Below are 13362 nucleotides of genomic sequence, written 5' to 3'. Positions count from 1 at the left end.
ACAATGTTCCCAAGACCATATCTGCAGTTTATTTAAGTCCTTAGAGCTTACATGCATTGTTCTGTGTGACAGCAGACTACAAGGGGTTAAAGATGGGGCCACAGGGAGGATAATTGACATGTGGGCCTATTGGTCTTTCCCCAGGCCATCTGGGAGCTTAAATAGCCAGCAGTTAATTAAAAATAAACTGACACTTTACTTTAAGGATAGTTTTAATAACCATTTATAAATGTTACATTAAAAATTCATGCACTGTTATCAACTCCTGCTAAGGATTTACAGCACAATGAAGGTGTTATGAATGTTTTATAGGTACTGGGGAGAAGGCTCTTCCTGTAGAGATATTTTCAGAAGACTATTTGTCTTTTCCAGGCCACATCGTAAGTGCTTAAGACAACAGCAGCTTGTGAAATAAAAACAGCTCCCAAAGTTCAGGTTGCGATCTTGTCCACATACTTCTAGCTGGCTGGAGCTCTTTCGTTGGGCATAGTTTGTCCTTAGCAACGTTTGTTCCAGGTTGTGGATGATATAGAGAGGGAGGAGAAGCTGGCAGTGACAACTCACAACATGGCATGCATGAAACCACCACCCCCAAAAGATCTGGAGAAAACGAGTAGAAACTGAAGGTGTGATATCTGGTGACCCACGGATTCCACCAACCAACAGTATCTACTGCTTTTAGAGATTCTGTTACACCACGAAGCGCTAGATTCTTACCTGCTCTACTTCGGTCACATCCTGTGATTTTGTTTAAAATTCCCAAATGTTGTAGATACCACTTTTTGACCATGAGTTTGGATATACATGCATTCAATTTGCAAGTGGCATTTGAGCATAAGATCATCTAGAACTAGGGAAAAGTGTCGGCTAGCTGCTGCTTTTTTTTTTTTTTTTTCCAGATAGGGGCCATAACAATATATATATCACAGAGATTAAAGAAGAGAATTCTAAGTTGTCTGCTTCACAGCTAACAAGTAGAGAGTGTATTTCCTTGTGCTTGGGCCAAGAATTAAAAGACTTTATCTCTTAGCAGTTTAAAGTGTGTGACTTTGTACAAATGCATGACTGGACTTTAAAGCCCTGGATAGTTGCATCCCAGGGTGGTCCAGCTTACCAGGAAAAGAAAAAAGAAGCAGAAATCAGTAGTACATTAAAAAAAAAAAAAAAAAAAGTTGTTGAGCATGTTTAGGTTCTACTGTCTTAGCAAATTTCAATGGTACTTTGTAGTGTTAGCAACTGTAGTCACCATGTTATACATTAGGACTTCAGACCCTATTCATCTAATCGCTGAAAGCTTGTGCCCTTTATCACCCTTTCTCCCACCTTCCAGGTCTTGGCAGCCACTTTTTGTCCCTGTTTCTACGAGCTGACTTTTCTTTAGATTCCCGGTATAGGTGATACCATGGAGTACGTTTGTTTTTATTTCTCTGTTATCCTTTTAGTTCTGTATGTACAGGTCAGTGTTCTTTGATCTTCTCCTTGCCTTGTAAGGAACTTCAGAGCTGTGCAGTAAATCTGGCGCTTGATGCCGTTCTGATGGATCAAAATATCAATAGGAACCTACAGTTGCAGAAACACAATACATGCTTTATTAGCAATAACCTAAAGGACTCAATATGAGAAATGTTTTTAGGTGTGTGTCCGTTTATATTTTAGGCCTCATTGCTTTCCCAGAATCTTTTTCACTTTATTTCTTTGGGTCTCATTAGGTCCCTGCCCTTACAATCACTCCAGTCTTTGAGTGGAGCTTGTGTCAGTAGCTTTTGTATATAGCACACCCATTTTTCTTTATTAATCATGAAATTTAAAACATCACAATTATCATATGTTATAGGACATAAATACATCCAGAAATCTTGATTTTTCTTTTCTTTTCTTTTCTTTTTTTCTGGACTGCTAGAAGAAACAACATTAACCTTTTAAAATTTCCAAACCATACCCTATAGAGTTGGAATAAACAAAAATCTCTAATTTCTCTCAATGTGAAGAGCACCTGGGTGGCTCATCCGGTTAGGCATCTGGCACTTGATTTCAGCTAAGATCATGATTTCAGGGTTGTGAGATCAAGCCCCATTGAGCTCCATGATGGGGTGTGGAGCCTACTTAAAATTCTCTATCTCTTGGGACACCTGGGTGGCTCAGTGGTTGAGCATCTGCCTTTGGGGTCCTGGGTCCCAGGATCGAGTCCCACATCGGGGACTTCCCCCCAGGACTTCCCCCCAGGAAGCCTGCTTCTCCCTCTGCCTGTGTCTCTGCCTCTCTCTCTGTGTCTCTCTTGAATAAATAAAATCTTAAAAAAAAAAAAAAGATTCTCTCTCTCTGTCTCTTCCCCCTCTCTAAATAAATAATTTACTTAATGAATTCTGTCCAGTGGAAACAGAAAGACTGAGAAGAGGATTAAGATAGATAGAGAGGAAGCCAGAATGCTCATGTGCGAGAGAATGAAAGAGATGAGAAAAGCAGAAGGGGGGTGGTCAGGAAGTGAGGGGTGGAAGGGACTGAGGCAAAAGGCAAGTTTACATTTTTGCAACCAGTTAAAATAATATCTGTTTGTTACAAGGTCAGATTTGGGAACCACTAGGCTGGTCTCATGTCATAACACACTTGTAAGACTTGGACTAGCATTGCTGTGCTTGCCTTACCACAGTGGCCGCTTTGCTGCCTCAATTTCCTTCATTATAATATCAGGCTAAGTTTAAACCCTTCACCTCCCCCCACCCAAAAAAGGCAACACCTTCCTCATGATTTTGTTGAGAATCAAATGAGATAATGAACCTAACTTAAAAATAACACTCTGTAGCCTATACGTTTTTACAGGTAAGGTGCTGTCAACTTAAAAGTTGTACCTGGTAACCTACCATTTCCCTACGCAACATAGAATCACCCTTCTAAAAATATATTGTCAGGACAATAGAATTGTGTGTAAGGAAACAGGAAGCCATGAACAACAGATGCCTCCATCCGTCCTCCACACTGAATCCCTGCTCTTCCTTTTCTCTTCCTTTTCCCCACCTTCCTTCTGAGATTTTGCCTGTAAAGCTGGTTTTCCCATTGTCATCCATGGGCTGCTACTTTGTTCTTTACAAACCTCTATCTGGGAGGCCAAATTCACTAAAGCATACACAAGAGGGATTACTGCTGCTCTGGCTTCAAAAAAGTTTGTTTCATTTGTTTTATCCTTTCATTCAAACATGCTGGATCGGACTCCCACTGCTCCTCAGCCTTATCAGCTACCATGTCTGTCATGGATTTTCAGGCAGTGCAGGGGGAAAAAAAAGCTTACAGTTGGCTGCTTTCTTACCATCCTCATCACATATACAGACAGATTGTCTTTCCAATGAACTATCTAAGCTCCTTCCCACTTACACTTTCTCACATGGTGACCTATGGAAATATACCATATGGATGTATCTTTATATGCATTTAAACATAATAATTAGCCTTTAGCACTCAAAAGTGTGGAAGCTTTATAATTCATTACTCTTTAGATAAATGGGAAAGAGTACTGAATTTGGATTGAGGGTAAAGTCTGAATTTCTTTCTGTTCCTGCCAGTAACTGGCTGCTGTCTATGTGATCTTGGGGCACGGTCTTCTTGCTGCCTCCGAGTTTTCTACACAGAAAGTTAAAGAGACGAATTCAACGGTGAGAGATATGTGGCACATGTGTTGCTACTTCCTACCTCCAAGCCCATAGAAGCCAGTCTAATATTAGAAATTGTATATATTTACTAGCCATTTTGGATTGAATGTTTGTATCGCCCAAAATGTATATGTTGAAGCCTAACTCCCAATATGATGGTATTAGAAGGTGGGGTGTTTGGGAAGTGATTAGGTCATGAGGGTAGAACCCTCATGAATGGGATTAGTGCCCTTGTAAAAGAGACCCCAGAGAGCCCTCTCACCTCATTTGTCATGTGAGGATACAGTGAGGAGATAGCACTCTGTGAGCCTGAAGAACTATGACAAATAAATGTTTAAGCTGCTCAGGCTATGGTATGTTTGTGGTAGCCGCCCAAATGGACTAAGATCCTAATAACCCTAAATTGATTGCTTCAGGCTGAGAATTTAAGAATTGGAGAAGTGGCCTTTTAACTAGACCTTGAATATTGAAGTAGGAGTCACATAGGTACAGATGATCGTAAGGCATTCCAGATGATGTCCAGAGATAGGATAGAACAGCATATTCATTCATTCATTCATTCATTCATTCAGCAGTAGTTAGATGTCTACTCTGTGACAGTCACTATTTTAGGGTTTGGGGAGTCAGCAGTGAACAAGACAGGCCAAAGTCGCCAAGCTCTCATGACATTTGCATTCTAGCTGGGAGAGAACTTGAAATTCCATTCAGCTGGAGCAGAGAATGAGTTAAAGAGAGCAGTGGTAGTTGTGTGGAATTACACTGGGGTTAGACGATTGGAAGACCTTCCATTCCAGCCTAACTTTGAATTCCATGGTGATACATCGGTGCTATTCTTTAAAACCTGCTAATGGGCCATGGGAATCAATAGAGATTTTCCTAACTAGAGTAGCAATGCAGGGACAAATGTGCGTGTGATATGATCTCTGGAAGTGGTCATAGACAGTGGGGCTATAGATGTGGATTGGCTGAAGTAGAAGAGAAAGTGGTCCATCTATGATGGAAATAACTCAGGTGGATTCCGATTGCTACTTACTAGTTGTGAGACTCCAGAGGAGTTACTTAATCTCTTTTGTTTCTTCTTTTGTAAAATAAAACCTGATTTATATACTTCCTGTGAGGATTAACTTACAGGACTGACCTACTCAAATCAAGCCAAGAGCCCAGTACCTAACTGCTTAATAAATGGTAATGGGGTATCGTAGGGCCAAGTTCTCTCAAGTGGGTTAAGAACTTAGATGAGAACCTTGGCAGATGTTGCTGAAGAAGAATGTGAACAAGGAACTCTACTAAGAAACAAAAGAATCCTCTTCCCTAAGCTGAGAAGTCTTGGTTGCAGCCGGCTTTGCAGAAGAGCAGAAATGAGAGAAGTGGTCTGCTAACGTGCGACAGACACAGAAGGTAGATCACAAGTATGTCTCGTTAAATATTTCCATTGTGAGCTAAGAAAATTTCAACTCAAACATCTGCCAGCAGATTGCATTCTCTTTTTAAAAAGCCTTTTTGTGAAATGAAAGTTAAAAATAGACCTGCCCTAGACCCAGCAATTGCACTGCTGGGGATTTACCCCAAAGACACAGATGCAATGAAAGGCCGGGACACCTGCACCCCGATGTTTCTAGCAGCAATGTCCACAATAGCCAGACTGTGGAAGGAGCCTCGGTGTCCATCGAAAGATGATGGAGAAAGAAGATGTGGTCTATGTATACAAGGGAATATTCCTCAGCCATCAGAGACAACAAATTGCCTCAACCCACCATTTGCTTCGACGAGGATAGAACTGGAGGGTATTATGCTGAGTGAAATAAGTCAATCAGAGAAGGACAAACGTTATATGGTCTCATTCCTTTGGGGAACATAAAAAATAGTGACAGGGAATAAAGGGGAAAGGGGAAAAAATGAGTGGGAAATATCAGAAAGGGAGACAGAACATGAGAGGCTCCTTTTTTTTTTTTTTTTTTTTTTCGAGAGACTCCTAACTCTGGGAAACGAACAAGGGGTGGAAGAAAGGGAGGTGGGCAGGGGGTGGGGATGACTGGGTGATGAGCACTGAGGGGGGCACTTGATGGGATGAGCACTGGGTGTTATTCTATATGTTGGCAAATTGAACACCAATAAAAGATAAAAAAATAAAATAAAAAATAAAATAAAACCTTTCATGAAATGTGATCTTAGCCTCTCTGGACACTTGTAAGAAAGGCAGCGATCAGTGGAAAACTCCCCTGCAAATTAAGATACAGAACAGGTTCGCGTTTCAGCCCGTGGCCATCCAGTAAAACATGGTTAGCCCAAGAAGGTAAGTCTTCTGACTTGGATTGCAAAATCCCTTCTACTAGATCCCTCTACATCTTTGCTGAGAAGCACTGTCCGGTGAGGAATAAGAATCCTTTATGCCATCTCATTAAAAACAATTAGACGGAGAATATCCACAAGCAGAAGCTGTGTGGATAATGGACTCACAGGTGCCATGAGTTGGGAGATTTCAAATAAAGCCAGCTTCAAGTTCTACCTCTGAATATTACTAGTTATATGAAGTAGATAGGAATCTCATAAATTTGCAGAGAGCCATGGTAATTATGTATGTGAGGTCATTTAGCCCTGTGCCTGGCTGGCAAATATTAATATATGAAAGGTACAAATAACTCTGTTAACGTGTCATCCAATGAATTATACTACACACTACTCCCCTCTGCCTCCCAGAGCCACGCAGTCAGCACTGGCCTGGCCGAGCCAGTGATAGATGGCTCAGTTCTTTCAGGGCAACTTATTCAGTCGCTGGAGAGCACTCATTAGGAGTGGCCTTCTTACACTGAGTTTAAGTGTCCTAACGCTCGTATGTGCTCCCTGTTCTATGGGAAATAGAACTCTAGACTCTATTTCAACTGATTTCCTTTAAACTTCAGTTCTTCGTTGCTCCAAAATACGTGTTATGGTGTACGTAGTCTTCTTTAAGCTTAACATTTCTAGCTTCCTCCACTTGTTTATTGAGTTACATTAACCTTGAGATTGTTTTCTAGGTCTGTGACTCATCGTGATAGCGCAACCCTTTGAAAGCTAAAAACTGGTTTGCGTGTTTGTTTTTATTTTTTTTTATTTTATTTAAAAAAAATTTTTTTTTAATTTATGATAGTCACAGAGAGAGAGAGAGAGAAAGAGAGAGAGAGGCATAGACATAGGCAGAGGGAGAAGCAGGCTCCATGAACCGGGAGCCCGACGTGGGATTCGATACCAGGTCTCCAGGATTGCGCCCTGGGCCAAAGGCAGGCGCTAAACCACTGCACCACCCAGGGATCCCTGTTTTTATTTTTTTAAAAAGATTTTATTTATTCATTCATGAGGGACACAGAGAGAGACAGAGGGGGAGGGAGAAGCAGGTTCCCTGCGAAGAGCCCAACGTGGGACTCGATCCCGGGACCCCAGGATCACAACCTGAGCCGAAGGCAGATGCCCAACCACTGAGCCACCCAGGTGCCTGCTTGTTTGTTTTTAATTTACTCAATTCCACCAGTTCTGTGTGCCAGTAGCAACATATGTATTTCTCTTCTAGACAAGCTCCTTAAATACAATCTTTTTCTTTGTGTTTTCACTTTTTCTTCCTTTCATCTGGCCCATTTTCTTCTTTCCCACCCTCCCTCTGTCCATCTCTGTTAGTCATGTGTACTCTGCGCCTCTTCGAGCCACACTCTTTTCCCTGAGACATTTTGTTCATGTAGTTGAATGAATTTACTCTATAACATCTTTACTTGGTTCTAGACCTTTCAAACATTTCATCCTTTCAGAGGTTATATCAATGGGTACAAAGGTCATATCTTTAATTTTTATCCTTGCTACAAGTCTGAGTTTTAATCAGCCTTTACTACTCAAAAGCCTTCTCAATTTTATTCTTTGCCATTTGGTATTGGGAAGTAATTTCCTTTTCCAATTCTAAAAATCCCTGAATTAATGAATTCTGTCTATTCCCTTCTATTTTCACTTACAAGCCGGGCAATACCTTTCTGAAACCATCTCTTTATTAATACATTGCCAGATGGATCCAGAAGTACTAAATTCTCTTTCATGGCTGTTTCTCTTAGACTCACAAGTTTGTAAGATACATGATCTTTTCCCTACGGTACCACAGATCTTTTTTTTTTTTTTTTTTTTTTTTTTTTTAACCAAACGTTTTTCCTTTGCAAAACTGACCAGTTTTCTTGCCACCTGTCAGATAATTACTAGGTGAGGCCAGTGCCACATACTTCAGAGTTTTGCTTCCGGAGAGTCTGATTTCTAGATACCCTCCACTACATCAGCCAGGATAGGGTGTGTTGTGCTTCAGTAATCAACAATATAAAACTCTCAGTAAATTAAGCCAAAAAATATTTTCATTCATTTTCCATGTCCACCTCAGGTCAGCTGAGGGCTCAGTTCCATGTGACCCTCAGTCCAGGATCTAGCTTGTTAGAGGCACGGCTGCCTGGATTTTGCCCATTGCTGTGGCAGGGTTCTAAAAGCTGCTGGCTAGAAAATATACAAATCCCTTCCATTCAAATTCTGTTGGCGAGGGCGTCCCTGGGTGGCTCAGCAGTTGGGCGCCTGCCTTCAGCCCGGGCGTGACCCTAGGGTCTCGGGATCGAGTCCCACATCGGGCTCCCCGCATGGAGCCTGCTTCTCCCTCTGCCTGTGTCTCTGCCTCTCTCTCTCTCTCTCTCTCTCTCTGTGTCTCTCATGAATAAATAAATAAAATACTTAAAAAAAAAAAAAAAACAAATTCTGACTTGGTTCAGATGACCATAGACAACTTCAAGTTTGGCAAGGAGCAAAAGACCCATAATGCCAAATAGGGAGAGTGGAGAACGGGAAGATAGCAATCAAGAGAGTTAGATGTCCTAGAACTCAAAGCATGAAATATTCCATAAGGAGAATGCCATCAGCGACAACACACAGGAGTGAGAAATGAAGATGAGGACTTGTAGATAAAATGGTGACAAGATTTGTAATATTTGTGGAACAAGATTCTAACTGCAAGAACACTGAGAGACAGATGTGATCTCACCCTTGTCAATACAGGTTTAAATTTACCTAAATTGCCTGAAAGTTTGCCTATGTCCCATATGAACACTTCTATAGACTCGGGATTCCAATGTGTGGAAATCAGTCTTTTAATTTTCAAACAAATAGATGCAGGCCCCTATTGTAAACTGGCAGTAAGTTCCATATTTTCCATTCAGCTAAACTGTGGGAGAAATCTGGAGGCCCACGCGGTTCAAAAGAAAAGTCCAGCTTCCTCAGCAGAAGTCAGCCACTGCCAGCTCCACTCACTACCACACACAGCCTTGTAAGAATAGAGACTCAGCCCTACAGATGATGTCAGTCAACTCCTGCTCCAGTTCCCTGAACAGGTTCTTAGGCCTTCCAGGAAGGCTCATTCTACTCCTTTAGTGCTACAACCGGCTACAGGTCCCCTCACTGGAGTTCTTAGATCTGTACATCTTGGTATTTGCTTCTTTCACTCCCATACGCAGCCGTGCTTGGAAGACGGGCCTTATCAATAATGATGTCGTCTTTGCTTTCTGTCTTCATCCCTTGCAGACAGAGAACTACTTTCCCATTTTCCCCCAGGGGTTCCACACAACAGGACTTGCAATGTATCACCTTTCCAACCCTTAACAGTCCTGTTTCATCCCCTTTCGCAGATAATAGGAATCCACACACATCCTTCTAGGGGCTGTTCACACCTCTCTAAGGTCTTATATGTGGGGAGGTTGGGAGAATGCTGCTTTCATGAACTCAAAATGAATTTACTCTCGTGAATGTGACTGTGTTGACTTTCTGTCGCCGTCTTCTCCTAGGTAAAGTAAAACAAAACAGAAACCAATCAATAAACAAGCAAAACTACATAATCCTGGTCTGTGGAGCCTCCCACTAATTGTTCGGAGAAGGATTGTCTACGAGTGACCGTTTTGTATTTTATAATTGATGTTTTTAAAAGGCAGTATTTTAGTAATGAGAAAGTAAATTTGAATATCCAGATGTACCTGGCAATCAATGTTTGTTGAATGAATGAATGAATGAATGAATGAATGCAACATATCCATTATTACTGACTGTTTATAGCTCAGACGGCATCATCGATGAACCAGTAACATGTAGAAATACCTGAATTACCTGGGAGCATTACAGCAGCTGCTGTATCAGCAGGTATTTTGCCAGTTGTTTAGAGGCTGTGAAAATTAACACAAATTGGCAGAAACCCTGGCAATATATCTGGGAGCCAGGTTTGCCTAGAATAAAGGTGATTTCTTTAGATAAAACACTGTCTGCAGGCTCACAGAGGATGAGAGGCACACTGAGCAGAGATGAGCATCAGGTACCAAAAACAAAAAGCACCGTAGGAGAACCCCGTACCATGTGCCGCTAGGTGGACTATGATGAAGCTCTGCTATCATCCAGGCAAATATATTATCCGCTTGCCTCTAATGATGGGCCATCTAAATATTGAGGCAGTTTAAGAAAAAAATTGGGAAGCCTCCTGGGCTGGGTGGGTGAGTGTGCACTAATGGGTTCAACAGGATCAAACGCATGGTATTTGTCGTGGACTAGGCACTGGGCTAGATCCGTGTCACGTGGAGTGGACCGATCAGAAGCCAGCCCTCTTGAAACGCACAGCTTTGCACTGAGTGCACACTTTATAAGAAATTCCCTTGAGGAAAGCCAGGCGAAGGGGAAAAAAATAGCAGAATGACGTCGGCCCCATGAAAGACTAGACTCTTGGCCCCCAAACGTGAATTCAGATGTTACCCCATGTTTGTCAACACCAGTGCACCTCCCTGTCAACAAGCTCCCCACCCCCTTGCACAGGTGCACACGTACCTTGGCGCACTCGCGCCCACTGACCGACAGACACCGTGCTGGTTCCAGGGCCCATTCCTTGCTGGATCTCCAGTCTCCTTTTTCCTCCTCCCTTTCCCAAGTTAGTTACTCTGAGATTGCTCACCCAAGTCTCCCTGAGGCACTTTTAATCTAATCTTCTTTGTAACACTGAGGTGAGGGTCATTTATAGATAGTTTTCATAAAAACAGTATTTCAGAGAAAATGAAAACTAGACCTCAGTGGTCAAAAACCCCATCAGGGCAATCTCTGAGGTTTGTCTCCCTCCACTGTTCAACCAGGGGATCAGCAGGACATTTCTCTGCTTGCCTAGTCCCGGCTGGACTGAAGGGCACCTGATTTCCTCTTTGAAGAGGGCAAAGCCTGGAGAAGGGCTGACCGGGAAGATCATTTCCATGGCCCTGATGCCGCTATCACTGATGCAGGATCCAAAGGGCTGACGACATGCATTTTGCTTTCACAGGCTCTCTGAGCATTTGCCTGAATCCTTTCCCTTGGTAACAAACTGAGAGTCTATCCAGGAGGATCACTGACTAAGTGATGGAGGAGGAAGTCAGGGTTAGCAGAAGCCGGGTCCCCATTCGGACTCTGCAACCCTGTGGTCACAGGGCTTGCTTGCCTTTGGGGATGTCACAGTCACTTCCTAAATCTCAGTGTCTTCCCCTATAATAGGAGAGAGGAATCCTGCAGATGACAAGATGAACAGACTGATGCAATTTAGGAACCGGGAGTGACTTTAAGCATCATGCAGCCTGACTTCCTTGCCATCTTACAAGCTAAGGAAAGCAAAGGTCTCACAAACCTGCTGCTCCATAAAGTCTCTTGGGAAGCTTTTTATAAAAGTACGCGCATGCCTAAACCCAGCTTCCAGCAATTCTCATTTAAATGATCTGGGATGAGGCTCAGTATTGGTCTTTTTAAAGGCTCCCTAAATGATGCTAATGTGCAACCTGAGAGTCAACACAAAAACACCGGCCTGTAGGGGAGGGACGCACTGCTCACTATCTGCTCCAGGAGCTCCTGGAGAACTGAACTGGGACATGAATGCATATTTAATATATTCTAATACAGCACTGATTCTTCCTCTTCGGTGGGCAGATGACCCACCCTACTCTGTCCAGCTGGGTTGCAATTTCTCCCCACATTAGGCTACCAGAGCAGTTTATCACTTCAAGAGGATTTACTTACATCTTTATTTAGACTTTGTAAGAATGTCAGCTTCTTAAGAAGGGAGACCACGTCTACACCACTCGATAATTCCCTATTTCTGGGGACGATGCTACCATGTTGTGCACAAAGAAATATGTGCTGAACACTAGGCTTCATCAACCCCTCTGGTCCCCCTCCCTTCCGTGCATCTCCTACCGTCTTCCCTACATTCCTTCTCTACCTTCTTTATCCCAAGCTGTCTTGTCTTCTGTATAATTCACCCAAATTCTTTCTTTCCTCCTCTTTGCTTTAATGTCTTACATCTCTGCCAAACATTGCTCTTTTTTTTCCTTTAGGGAAAGGAATCCAACCCTTTGAGCATACCCCCAAATTACCAGCCACAATGACTGAAGCAATTAGTGCCTCTTCAGTATCTTGGGATTAGTTTCACTCTTACTATTCTTGGGATTGTGGTTAAAGGGCCATGAATGGATAAGCTCTTTTCTCCAAGGGAGAAAATGAAAGTCCCCTGAGTCAGCCCCAAATCTGCTGTACATTCTGATATTTGCTCATATTCCATTATCCAATTACATTTTGCTCTTTGCTATGAATATTACCTGTCTGCCACCTGCCATTCCATCACACACACACACATATCTTAAAGTACATTGATTTTAAATACCTTTGCTCTTGTTATTTATCCAATACCCACTTCCCTTTTTTCATTAACATCCTTCTGGCCCATATTTTCAGAGCAAAGGTAAGATTCTAGCTCTTTTTTTTCTTTTTTTTTTAAAGACTTCCCTGACCTAGCCCTAGCCCCTATTGATAGCTGTCATCCCAACATAGCTGATTCAAAATCACCTGCCTCATCAGGTGATCACTTATAGTTTTATTTTTTTAATTAATACTTCGTTTTATAATACTTTAATAATACTTATTTTTTTAATTAATACTTCGTTTCTTTATTTCACACACACAAACACAAGCAGGAGGAGCAGGAGAGGGAGAAGGCTCCCTGCCCAGCAGGACCCTAGGATCACGACCCACTCCTAAGGTAGATGCTTAGCCCACTGAGCCACCCAGGCACTCCAAACTTACAGTTTTAGTAAGAAACTGTTTTCTTACTGTTTTTTTTTTTTTTTCTTCAACCAGAATGTCAGCTCAAGATAGGAGATCTTTCATCTGTTTCTTCCCTATCGTTAGGGTCTTCCCAATGCAGTCCTAGGGAAACAGTAACGTCGTTATGAGAAGCCAAAAGTACTGCACACTGACTATGTGCAGGATTTTTGTCTAAGCACTTTTTAAGATTGACAAGTGTAATCCCAACACCCCTGAGATGTTATCCTCCTATTACAGAGAAAATGATGCACAGAAAAACCAGCTAACTCAAGTTTACACAGCTAGTAAGTGGCAGAGACAGTACTGGGCCATCTAACTTCAGAGCTTCTGCTCTAAACCACTATGCGAAATTATGAGGAACAGAGGAGATGGTAATGTGAGCCCCTTAGGACAGGGCGTGGCACACGATTCCTCAGGAAACGGTGGATGTTATTACACAGAAGGGTCCTGGCTCTGCTCCTTAGTGTGTGGTCTTGCCCAGATCACCAATAATCCCTGTTATCACAAGATCCACACGGGAGGGAGTTAGACTGCAGGGGCCTTTCAAATGCATGGTTAGAGTTACTGGCACAGGAGGAGCATTTCT

The 13362-nt window shown here is 42.4% G+C and overlaps 1 long non-coding RNA gene across 2 annotated transcripts in view; it reads right to left on the bottom strand.

The window, feature by feature from the left end:
- Positions 1–292: 292 nt before the first annotated feature.
- Positions 293–13362, bottom strand: part of LOC102152863 — an 86695-nt gene continuing 73625 nt past the window's right edge. For both annotated transcript variants that reach the window (XR_005367235.1, XR_005367234.1), the window contains exons 4-6: positions 12783–12878; positions 1324–1560; positions 293–600 (exon numbers count right to left, since the gene is read on the bottom strand). This is a non-coding gene — a long non-coding RNA (uncharacterized LOC102152863). The remainder of the gene's footprint in view (positions 601–1323; positions 1561–12782; positions 12879–13362) is intronic.

Source organism: Canis lupus, chromosome 11, assembly GCF_011100685.1.
Source record: "Canis lupus familiaris isolate Mischka breed German Shepherd chromosome 11, alternate assembly UU_Cfam_GSD_1.0, whole genome shotgun sequence".
Taxonomy (NCBI): Eukaryota; Metazoa; Chordata; class Mammalia; order Carnivora; family Canidae; genus Canis; species Canis lupus.
Note: the sequence above shows the minus strand (reverse complement) of the source record. Positions and strands in the feature narration are given on the sequence as shown.